Raw genomic sequence first — 13,655 nt, forward strand, 5'->3', positions numbered from 1 at the left:
CATAATGATCTTGGAGATCACTCTTGGAAGAAGAACTAGAGGAGGAAAGATATAAGCAGGTTGGTAAAACCAAGGAACTACTAAAGCATCAACCATCTCCGCCTAAGGATCCCTGGACCTGGACAGGTACCTGGGAAGTTTCTTGTTTAGATAAGAAGCCATCAGATCTATTTCTGGAAGACCCCACATCTGTGCAATCTGACAAAATACATCTGGATGGAAAGACCACTCCCCCAGATGCAAAGACTTGCATTTGTTGTGATCACAGTCCAGGTAGGATGAACAAAAGAGGCCCCCTGAAATAAACAATGATGGTCTAAGAGAGAGAGAGTTGAATGTTGGGATTTAAGTATATCAATTGTGATATCTGAGTTTAATCCCTGCACTATTGATTCAGCATACAAAGCTGTAGAGGTCTCATGTGAAAACGAGCAAAGGGAATAGCGTCCAATGCTGCAGTCATGAGACCTAAAACTTCCATGCACATAGCCACTGAAGGGAATATTTTAGACCAAAGGTTTCAACAAGCTGAAACCAATTTCATTCATCTCTTGTCTGTTAAGGACAGAGTCATGGACACTGAATCTATCTGGAAACCTAAAAAGGTGACTCTTGTCTGAGGAATCAAGAAACTCTTTGGTAAATTGATCCTCCAACCATGTCTTTGAAGAAACAACACTAGTTGAGTCATGTGAGATTCGGCTAAATGTAAAGACTGAGCTAGTACCAAGATATCGTCCAAATAAGGAAACGCCACAATACCCTGTTCTCTGAATACAGATAAAAGGGCACCGAAAACCTTTTTGAAAGATCCTTGGAGCTGTTGCTAGGCCAAATGGAAGAGCGACAAATTGGTAATGCTTCTCTAGAAAATAGAATCTCAGAAACTGATAGTGGTCTGGATGAATCGGAATGTGAAGATATGCATTCTGTAAGTCTATCATGGACATATAATGACCTTGCTGAACAAAATGCAAAATAGTCCTCACAGTCACCATCTTAAAAGATGATTAAAACAATTCAGATAAAGAACTGGTCTGAATGAATTTTCTTTCTTTGGGACAATGAATAGATTTGAATAAAACCCCAGACCCTGTTCCTAAAACGGAACAGGTATTATTACCCCTGAAAGCTCTAGATCTGAAACACACTTCAGAAATGCCTGGGCCTTCACCAGATTTGATGGAACGTGAGAGAGAAAGAATCTTCTCACAGGAGGTCTTACTCTGAATTCTATTCGATACCCTTGAGAGACAATAGTCTGAATCCACTGATTTTGAACAGCATCTGCCCAAATATCTTTTCAATCTGCCCCCCACCAGCTGAACTGGATCGAGGGCCACACCTTCATGCAGACTTGGGGGCTGGCTTTGGTTTCTTAAAAGGCTTGGATTTATTCCAACTTGAAGAAGGTTTCCAATTGGAACCAGAGTCTTTAGAAGAAGGATTGGTTTTCTGTTCCTTGTTCTGTCGAAAAGAACGAAAACGATTAGAAGCTTTATATTTACCCTTAGATCTTTTATCCTGAGGCAAAAAACTCCCTTCTCCCCAGTGATAGTTGAAATAATTGAATCCAACTGAGAACCAAATAAATTATTACCTTGGAAAGAAAGAGATAGTAATCTAGACTTAGATATCATGTGAGCATTTTTTAAGACTTGAGCCATAAAGCTTTTCTAGCTGAAATAGCTAAAGAAATAGATTTAACATCAATTTTGATGATATGATATCAAAAATAGCATCACAGATCCTATATATATATATATATATATATATATATATATATATATATATATATATATATATATATATATGAGCAGCTGGAGAGCACTCTCACTTCCTAGGTCAATCTGCCAGGGTGCATGCAGAGGTTGAATAGTATAATGAATGAAAGGCCGCACTCTCTGGTCCTTTTCATATACAATTTTATTTGTTACGTTTCGGGGACCGAATCCCCTTCCTCAGACAGAGAACACATAAAGAATGCATTCATTTATACAAGCAAACACCAATGAAACACAGGACCCACCCCCAAACAGTGAAAAAAAAACGCCAAAAGGTTGTCATAGCAACCATACAAACAATATACACACCCACACCACTCGCTCAATAGACAGGCGAGAAAACCTAAAGTTTCATAACCATTTTCCTAAATACACTTGTAAATACATATTGCATATTCAAGCTAAAAGAGACACAACTTAATTAAATTTACACGGGACCTACATGGGGTACTAGATGTTAGGCATGTCTGCGGTACTCGCATAAGATAAACAGCGCTACCCACAAGACCGTATATACAATGACAGGCAACATGAACTTGTATTTACGTATGGATGTACTTTTTCAACAGAAGGCTAGTGTGCATATATAGATTCAGATATATCTGAAGATAAATGTAAACTGATTGATGCGTACCTGTTTAAATGTGAATTTTCCAAAGCCATATACACAGCGTGTAAAGCAGGGCAGCACTATCGGGGTGTCTCCCAGAGGCGGCGCCAAATACGTCATGACGCAGACCCAATGTAAACACAACTACTGCTGTCATCTCAGAGACACGCTGATACTGCTTATGAATGAGTATAACATCAGGCATCTATAATCAGTATCCCAAATGAATGTCGAGCCCATATCTGGCACAAAAAATACAGAAGCCACATCTGTGTATTAGAATATAATAACATAAAGTAGCGATATATTAAAGGTATACTGATCAAAGGGAACAGTTGCCATGGTTATGTAATAAACACTGGGTATTACCATACCGGTGGAAAAAATCCCTAGTGAAACATGGTCAGACAGCTCCAAGGACCAAGTTATAAAAATTAATGAAAAGATCAAAACAAATGCAGATAATAATAACAGATTCAAGTAATAATAACAACTGTGAAAGAATTCATAAACCATTGGCAATTTGAGACATATTCTTAATCAAAAACTAATGAACATAATGTAATATATATTATATTATAATGGGGCACCATATAACTAAATCAGGACTTTGTATATGTAAAGGACCAGAGAGTGCGGCCTTTCATTCATTATAATATATATATATGAGATGTGCATTCGGATCCTTCATGAGGATCCCAATGTGGAAATAGGCGTCTATTCTGTGTGCATTTTATATATGCAGCAAAGAGAAAAAAAATGAAAGTTTACTGGCTGATGTTCACAGTTACAGCATTAATTTCAGGGTTTTAAATATAACTTTTATATCATAACACATATAATAACACATAACACATATAATATGTATTTATAATATATATAATATAATAGTACATTACTAATGTAAATTTTGAGAGGGGCAAGGAACCTAACAATTTTGTTACAACTGCTCTCTCAGGAACAGGACTCAGTGTACATTGAGAGCTAACTGTATATATACTTATACATAATAATATACTTTTTTTTTATATGTATGAGACATTCTATAGCTTTTACTATTTTGGGCACAAGCAACAGATCACAGATTTCTTGCTTATATGCAAGTATGCTTTTTTTTATATGAATCCCTTTAAAAGAACTCTCTCAAGGAAAAATTAGTGCTGTGAATAAGATAAAGGGAAAAAAGCTATTTCCCTAATAATTTGTTTAGGGCAATAATTGTCAACTACAGTGTAAAAACACCCTGGAGTGTAACAATCCTCCTATGAGTATGTCACAAAGAATTAGGTCTGAAGCTGCAATAAATGCCAAATTGCTCACGGTACCTTTATTTGAGCATAAACTAACTTGATACTGTAAGGTTTTATTGTCAAACATTGTATTATGCTACCTAAATATAATTGAACAATCACAGTGATACTGTTATATTTTATTTGTCAAACATTGTGCTATATTACTTAGATTTTATTGTATGTTCACATAATTCATATTTTGTAAGCATTATATTATGTTATTCACTTCTTTAGAATATCACAAATTTCAAATGTATGACAAGTGTTCAAAAACATTTGGGAACCACCAAATTTAGGGGAGAAAATATTGGGCCTATAATTAGACGTAATACTATATGATAGACAATGAAATATTAAAGGGACATGAAACCCAACATTTTTCTATTTCTTCTTTTTCGTGATTCAAATAGAGCATGCGATTTTAAACAACTTTCCAATTTACTTACTATATCCAATTTGCTTTGTTTTCTTGGTATTTTTTATTTTTTTTTGAGGAGCAGCTATGCACTACTTAGAGCTATGTGAAGACATCAAGGGGTCGATCCGATATAAAGCGTCGCCCGCAAAAGCCGGCGACGCCAATATTTGCGCGGATTTGGTATCACATATACGGCGTAACCTAGAAGTTACGCGCGTATATTTCTGCCGTCGCCCGCAGTTTTTTGGGCCATAGGCAGGTATACCAAACCCGCGCAGTTTGGTATCCAATATGCAGCGTAAGGACTTACGTGGCGAAAATGGAGAAAACTTACTCCATTTTCACCTCGCCACAAAAAGCAGCCGTAAGAAGCCTTACGCTGACTATTGGAGCCCCGTAACTCCCTAAACTAACTAGAAAATAAACCTAACACCTAACGCATGCGCAATGTCTATCTCCCTGTCAACCGCGATCTGCTAAAATAAACCTAACACCTAACGCATGCGCAATGTCTATCTCCCTGTCAACCGCGATCCCCCCCCCCGAAATCCCTAATAAAGTTATTACCCCCTAAACCGCCGCTCCCGGACCCCGCCGCCATCTACATAAACTAACCCCCTACTGTGAGCCTCTAAAACCGCCATCTACCTTATCTATCCCCTAATCTGACCCCTTACACCGCCGCCACCTATATAAAAATGATTAACCCCTAATGTAAGCCCCTTACACCGCCGCCATCTCTATTAAAATGATTAACCCCTAATTTAATCTACCTACCCCGCCGCCAGCTATATTATCTATATTAACCCTAAGTATATTATAGTTAATATAGGTATTACATTATATATATATTAACTATATTAACCCTAATTATATTAGGGTTAATATAGTTACTATAGTATTTATATTAACTATATTAACTCTATCTAACCCTAACTAAATTTATATTAAATTAATCTAATTCATTTATAAACTAAAATGTTCCTATTTAAATCTAAATACTTACCTATAAAATAAACCCTAAGATAGCTACAATATAATTAATAATTACATTGTAGCTATGTTAGGGTTAATATTTATTTTACAGGTAAATTGTTAATTATTTTAACTAGGTATAATAGATATTAAATAGTTATTAACTATTTAATATCTACCTAGTTAAAATAATTACCCAATTACCTGTAAAATAAATCCTAACCTAAGTTACAAATACACCTACACTATCAATAAATTTAATAAACTACTAACATCTATCTAAAAATACAATTAAATTAACTAAACTAAATTACAAAAAAAAACAAACACTAAATTACAAAAAATAAAAAAAAGATTACAAGATATTTAAGCTAATTACACCTATTCTAAGCCCCCTAATAAAATAATAAACCCCCAAAATAACAAAAATTCCCTGCCCTATTCTAAATTAAACAAATTTCAAAGCTCTTTACCTTACCAGCCCTTAAAAGGGCCTTTTGTGGGGCATGCCCCAAAGAATTCAGCTCTTTTGCATACAAGAAATACAATACCCCCCCCCTATTACAACCCACCACCCACCTACCCCTATTCTAAACCCACCCAAACCCCCCTTAAAAAAGCCTAACACTACCCCCCTGAAGATCTCCCTACCTTGTCTTCACCACACCGGGCCGAACTCCTGATCCGATCCGGGCGATGTCTTCCTCCAAGCGGCAAAGAAGAATTCTTCCTCCGGCGATGTCTTCCTCCAAGCGGCAAAGAAGAATTCTTCCTCCGGCGACGTCTTCCTCCAAGCGGCAGCAAAGTCTTCATTCTTCCGGCGGCATCTTCAATCTTCTTTCTTCGCTCCGCCGCCGCGGAGCATCCATCCCGGCCGACTGCTGAACTTGGAATGATGTACCTTTAAATGACGTCATCCAAGATGGCGTCCGCCGAATTCCGATTGGCTGATAGGATTCTATCAGCCAATCGGAATTAAGTTAAAAAAATCTGATTGGCTGATTGAATCAGCCAATCAGATTCAAGTTCAATCCGATTGGCTGATCCAATCAGCCAATCAGATTGAGCTTGCATTCTATTGCAGCCCCAAATCAGCAGCTAGTTCCCAGTAATGCATTGCTGTTCCTGAGCCTACCTAGATATGCTTTTCAGCTAAGGGTACCAAGAGAATGTAGCAATTTAGATACTAGAAACAAAATGGAAAGTTGTTTAAAATCACATGTTCTGTAAGAAACATGAAAGATACATTTTGGGTTTCATGTCCCTTTAATTATAAAAATAACATATAATTTGTGAGCTTAAATTGTATGAACTTAAATTTCCAATAATTGCACTGGTGTAAATAATTTATCTTTGTCCCTTTTTACTTCACCATTTTTTTTAAGAAACATTAATCATTATGGTTTTGTTTTGTTTTTAATTATGTTTTTTAAACCCATAACCAAACCATTTATCATAATAATTTTATTTTTAAATTTTTCCATGGTTTGTAAGATTGGTATAAATTACTATTTTGTTAAAATTATTATAAAACATTTTTTCTGTAAAAATCTCCATCTGACATATATGGAAATATTTAAAGGAACCGTCCAGTCAAAATTAAACTTTCATGATTCAGCAATTAAAAAAAACTTTTCAATTTACTTTTATCATGAAATTTGCTTTGTTTTCTTGGTATTCTTTTTTGAAAGGTACACCTAGCCAGGCCCATATGCCAATTTCTAAGCCATTGAAGGCTACCTCTTATATCAGTGCATTTTTATATTTTTCACAGCTAGACAGTGCCAGTTCATGTGTGCCATGTATATATATAACATTGTGCTCATGTGGAGATATTTATGAGTCATCACTGAAAGGCTAAATGCAAGTCTGTCAAAAGAACTGAGATAAGGGGGCAGTCTGCAGAGTCTTAGATACAAGGTAATCACAGAAGTAAAAAGTGTATTAATATAACAATGTTGGTTATGCAAAACTAGGAAATGGATAACAAAGGGATTATCTAACTTTTTAAACAATAAACTACTGTCCCTTTAAAGAGAAATCATCTGAAAACCTTACCAACAGAAATAAAATATATTCTACTTATTGTTATATATTTCTGTGCTGTATGTCATTAAAACCACATAACACTTCTCTTCAAATTTATAAATATACAATTCATAAGTTCATAAAGGGCAATTATTACACATAAAATTAATAGTTTTACAGCAAGAGATGCACTTAACTAGGAACAAACAAAGGTTCAGTAGCGTATTATTTGGAAAGTCGCCACCTGGGAACAGCCTCTTTTAGCCAATTGCACTTTTCACAAAGTGAAACTTTACATTACTTGTTTTTACCGTCAACTCCTTTATTTGTCAACTTCCTATTTTGCATACAATTTTGTGTCCGTCATCGCTTTGTGTTTCTAGACCAGTGCCTACTACTTCAGGTTATTAACGGTCATGTCATAAGATTTATCCAGGACATCTAGTCAGCCAATCACAAGAGACAAATGTGTGCAGACACCAATCACCAACTAACTCCCACTACTAGTGTAGGATATGTACCTATTCTTTTTCAACAACAAATACCAAGAGAAAAAAGTACTTTTGAAAATAGTAGTTAATTTAAAAGTGTCTTAAAATGACATGTTCTATCTGAATCATGGAAGCTTAATTTTGACTTTCCTACCCTTTAAGACTGCTGCTTCTTAATTGCAACCATGCACTGCAGGGGGTCAGAATTTGCCTCTGCAGCTTGATCAATTGAGCTCTATGGCCCATAGTTATCAAGGTCTGTCGGACCTGATCCGACAGTGCGGATTAGGTCCGCCAGACCTCGCTGAATACAGCGAGCAATACGCTCACCGTATTCAGCATTGCACCAGCAGCTCAAAAGAGCTGCTGGTGCAATGCCGCCCCCTGCAGACTTGTGGCCAATAGGCCGCCAGCAGGGGGGTGTCAATCAACCCAATCGTACTCCATAGGGTTGATTTCCAGCGATGTCTGTCCGCCTGCTCAGAGCAGGCGGACAGGTTATGGAGCAGGGTCTTTGTGACCGCTGCTTCATAACTGCTGTTTCTGGTGAGCCTGCAGGCTCGCCAGAAACACGGAGCATCAAGCTCCATTCAGAGTTTGATAAATATGCCCCTATGAGACTGATCTTGTCAAAAAGAAAGTCCAGCACGAAAACACCAGGCAATCCTCCTCTGCTATGGATGTTATAGGAGGTTGTCAGGGTTGCTGTGCCCCTTTTTCAGAGCAAAAAAACCCAGAAAATAAAAAATGAATGAGAATAAAGTAATGTATGGTCTGCTTAATAAAAAATTCCTACAATGATATCAAACTATGGAAACATCAACACACTTTATATTTGCAGTGTTATCTTCAGCAGTATATTTGTTGCATACTCAAAACTAAGAAATGGTTTTAGGCAAACTGAGGTACTGAACTGTAGAATAAAGTAATTAAACCTACAAAAGCTGACATATGTGTGCATTGTGACATAGTATATAACAAAAGGAAATTGTGTTATAATAAATGTATTTTTTTGGATTTTTAACATGAAACTGTGTATTCATAGATTTGCACTTTAATAAATAATTGATCAATACCACACATACCTCCCAAGTTTTGAATGGACCAAAATTTGGGGTCCATAACTTGCAGTAGATGTGAAAAAAAGCTATGAACATAAAATCATTAATTTGTGAAGTGATCCCTAAAGATTTCAAGGGGACTGCTGCCTTATGGCATACATTCATGGCCTCCAGATGCTCTGTGTATATTTAATACATGTGACTTCCATATTTGCTGGGAAAAGTATCAGCGAATATATTTGCAGAATGACTGCTGCATTTACTGAGCATGTGTGGAACACTCAGTTGCTATGAAAGAAAGCCAGTAGGCAATGGTCCTCTAGGGACCGCCACTAAACAGTGACACATTTTAAAAATCAAGACAAATGAGGAGGCACTTGGGACTAGACGGCTTTTAACTCAAACTCTGCATTTTATATGGCTTTTTGGGATTCACTTAATAATTAATCTGAATTGAAGCTATTTGGTTATTACTGAGTAATCTCTGAGTTTTTACAATACGTTCTAACATTATTTACTTCAATATGTTAAATTATAGACTACTTAAACTAAAGTTTTGAATATCATTTTGCTGAGAATAAAATTTTCCAAAAAATCAACAAATAATGTGCCTCTATGTTACAATATATACATTTTTAAAAACAATTCCACGCAACCTAGTTCAATTTTGAAAACAAATTAATGTTCTAGGCAGAATGTCTATGAATACACAACATTTTTAAACTTAAAATTTCATGTTAAAAATCCCCACAGGTATAGAGAAGACCAGCATTTTAAAAGCCTCTATTTATTTTATTTCACATATTTCTGATTGCCGGAAAAAAAGTTTAAACATGACTAAAATGCTAATGACAAAGTTTGCTATATTTGCAAAGCTTCCAGCCACAGTGTGCTAAAGTATGTCAAATTAAACTTTATGTTCAAAATAAAAAGTGCTCTCTGGTTTTAAAGCTAAAAATTGATGTCTCCCTAAATGCTGAATCCTGTGAAGAGAAGACATTTACATATTTCTATTTGTATATTATATCAATAAAAATGTGTGAAGCAAGCAAAAGTAATAAATGTTTTTATTTTGATAATAATGCTGTTGGCCATATGGCATAACAACTACAAATTTTACCTTGCAAATCGAAGCTTTTTTAACTCGTGTAAGGAAATAAAGATCTTTCCTTGCTACTGACAGAAGCTATCAAGTAATGTTGCTTTCTAAATTGGTTGCTGCATCTTTGCAAATAGAATACATATCATAGATGAAACCAATAGTTATGAATAATTGTATAACTAATCACGCTTTTGTTGCTAGACATGGGTATATTTGAAAGGAGAAATCCATTTGGCACTAAGGCTAAAATCTGCATCTTAAAATTCTTAAAATATCAATGAATATTTAAAAGGTACAGCTGGAACAAACCCCATGCAATAAAAATGCATTTTATATACAATATACAATTTGTTTTTATATTATTATTATGAAAATGTTATGGTCACTGTGAGTTACATTTTACACAGAAGTTACAAGAAATCAAAATGATTATTTGATGTTTAAACAACATTAAAGGGACAGGAAACTCCAAAATTTTCTTTCATGATTTAGATACAACATACCATTTTAAACAACTTTTCAATTTACTTCTATTATATAATGTGCTTCATTCTCTTGTTATCATTTGCTGAAGGAGCCGCATTGCAGTACTGCCAGCTAGCTGAACACATCTGGTTAGCCAATCACAAGAGACAAATGTGTGCACGTACAAATCAGCAGCTAGCTCCCACTAGTGGAGGGTATGTGCATATTCTTTTTCAACAAGGTATACCAAGAAATTGAAACACATTTGAAAATAGAAGTGAATTAAAAAGTGTCTCAAAATAACATGATCTATCTGAATCATGCATGATTAATTTTGACTTTCCTATTCATTTAAGTGCTGAGCATCACCATTTATACACATGATGTTTATAAGAAATTAAAAAACTTATAATTCAGGCTTTAGTTTGCAAAGTTGAGTTTTTTTGGTAGATAAGTCATGCTGAAAATTAGTCAAACATACAGGGCAAGATTACAAGTGGAATGCTATTAGATATCCACAAGTAAAAAGAGATTATTGTGGGTCCTTGTGCGTGCCAGGTTTTCTGCTCATATTACAAGTTAAAGTAAACACAATCACTTGAGTGCAATTGAAGTTAACGCTCGTCGGGATAGCTTGTCTACAGAACTCTGGTTAATTCAACTTTTTTTTGTGTGTGTCTATAGTACTCTGCAGATCATGAAGTAGATTCCAGCTGCTGAATAATGATAGTATTTTGTTTTTATTTATTTCAATACATTTGAATGGAATGGAATTTATTAATTTTTGTACACACCTTTCACTTAACTTTCCCACATAAAAAATACAAGTTTTAAAAGTTACCAGACCAGAGAAAAAATGTTACAAGCCCACTCAGAGTTTAATTTAGGAGCAAGTCAAATTTGTTATGCAGCCCCTGGTATTAAAATGTATTTTTTATTCTAATATTTACCTAAAAGAAGCAAATAATTTTTGTAGTTGTTAAAAGCAACTGTTTAATTTTATGTCTTATACAATACATCTGCTACACAATTCATTGATGTCATTATCACATTTGATATATGTTATGTATAGCAACATCATCATATCCCATTTTCATCAGAGTAACTATAGCATTATTTTATCCACAATAACAGTTTTTAGCGCATTCAATATAAAATAGTGCATTAGCGTATCCAAAGTGACATTTTTGCACTCTGTTCCAACAAGACACTTTGACCCAGTATACAATAAACACATTTTACTACCTCATTTTCAGCTGTATTAGTAGATTTGATATATAAAGAATGTTCAAAGCAGTTGTGGGTTTAAAAAGCTTTCATTATAAAAAAAATAGTTTGTTTGTTGAATTGAGACTTAAGCATGCATGGAAATCTTATGCTGATAGTTTTTGAAGTCTGATAAGCCCTGCAAAGCTTTTTCATAATGGTGAAATGCAGTTTTCAAGAGGTTGGATGTACTGATAAATACATGGACTTACAAATCCTTAACATAATTCATTTGCACTTTTCAGAGGTATTGGTATATAGGATGTTAAGTGCATGGTGCTTTAAATTGTCTTTAACCTTTTGGCTATAAGAGGGCTGAAATACACTGTTAATCTACACCTCTTATTACAATTCAGGAAATATGCTGGAATATTTAGCAAGTTTTTGATTCCAAAGAAATCCTCTATTTGGATTTAATATTGAAGGACATTATAATATAGTTAGTGAAGCCTCTTCAGTCAAATACTATACGCCAAGAAGTGCCCATCCTAAACACACAGGGTTTGGCCTTATATAAGGAGAGTATATCAGACTGAGACGTGATTGCTCAGATGGGGAATTATTTATCAGAGAGAGTATGGGACTAAAGGAAAGGCTCCTTGAAAGTAGCTATAAGCAGGACATAATAGATATAGCTTTCTAGCAGGTTAAATATATGGATTGGAAGGATCTAATATCTGATTCAAGAAATTCGAGAAGAAGGCATATTAAGGATTCACTGACTTTTATTGTTACATTCAGTAGTCAGTATGGAAAAATACTGAATATTGTCAAGAAAAACATATATTTAAAGGGAGACAATGACTTACATGGTTTGGTGAAAAAAGGGATGATGCTTTGCCCCAAAACGTAACCCCACATTAGGAAATTACCTATCACTGAGTGTAGTAAACACTAAAAACTAAAATGTAGGTAATTGGTTACTATGTAAGGGTCATTATAAGTGTGGCTCAATTAACTGTAAAGTTTGCTGTCTAGCATTGGTGGCAAAGCAGTTTCAATCACAGATCACAAAGAAAGTGTTTGAGATACCCAGTTGTACTAATTGCAGGACAAATTATGTATTTTATTTGATTAATTAAATGGAATGCAATATGCAATGCATTGGCATGACCACTAGGGAAGTTTGAGTTCGAATTAGAAAGCATTTGAATGATTATTGCCACCTGCACACCATTTTCAGCCTTGGCAGTGCATTTTATAGACCAACATGACTGTTGAGTGGCATCGTTAAAATGGCTTGTGATAGAAAGTATCAGGACACTAACGAGAGGAGGTAATATTGATACCTTTCTGTCTAGGTGGGAAGCATTCTTGATTTTCACATTACAAACTAGATTGCCATTAGGATTTAATACCGAGGCAGACATTATGAATGTTTGGAGATACAGTAATTAGTTAATGTCATTGTAACAGCTATCATCAAAGATAAGATAAAAAAAACACCAGTTTAAATGATAGTAATTTGACACTACTAACTTCACATTTAGAGACTAAGGGGCCTATCTATCAAGCTCCGTATAGAGCTTGATGCCCCGTGTTTCTGGCGAGCCTGCAGGCTCGCCAGAAACAACAGTTATGAAGCAGCGGTCACAAAGACCGCTGCTCCATAACCCTGTCTGCCTGCTCTGAGCAGGCGGACAGACATCGCCGGAATTCAACCCGATCGAGTACGATCGGGTTGATTGACACCCCCTGCTGGTGGCCGATTGGCCGCGAGTCAGCAATGGGCGGCGTTGCACCAGCAGCTCTTGTGAGCTGCTGGTGCAATGCTGAATACGTAGAGCGTATTGCTCTCCGCATTCAGCGAGGTCTTGCGGACCTGATCCGCACTGTCGGATCAGGTCCGCAAGACCTTTGTTAAATAGAGGCCTAAGTCTTTTACATTGTTATTATTTGAAGATTTTATTTAACTAAGCGAATTAAATTACAATGTGTTATATCTGAAGCAGATACTTTTGAATTAACTAACTATTAACATGTAAAACCCTACTCACTCAGGGTGTACCACGGATGTCCAGAAACTCCTCCTACAGAGGTACCCTAGCTGGTGTGTGTGCACAGAATTGTGCTTATGGGACTTTGCTGTATCAGTATTTTCCCACTGGAAGTTAACCGTATAGAAGTTGTTATACAAGTTTTACACATGACAGGCATGACAGC

Source organism: Bombina bombina, chromosome 5 (genome assembly GCF_027579735.1).
Source record: "Bombina bombina isolate aBomBom1 chromosome 5, aBomBom1.pri, whole genome shotgun sequence".
Lineage (NCBI taxonomy): Eukaryota > Metazoa > Chordata > Amphibia > Anura > Bombinatoridae > Bombina > Bombina bombina.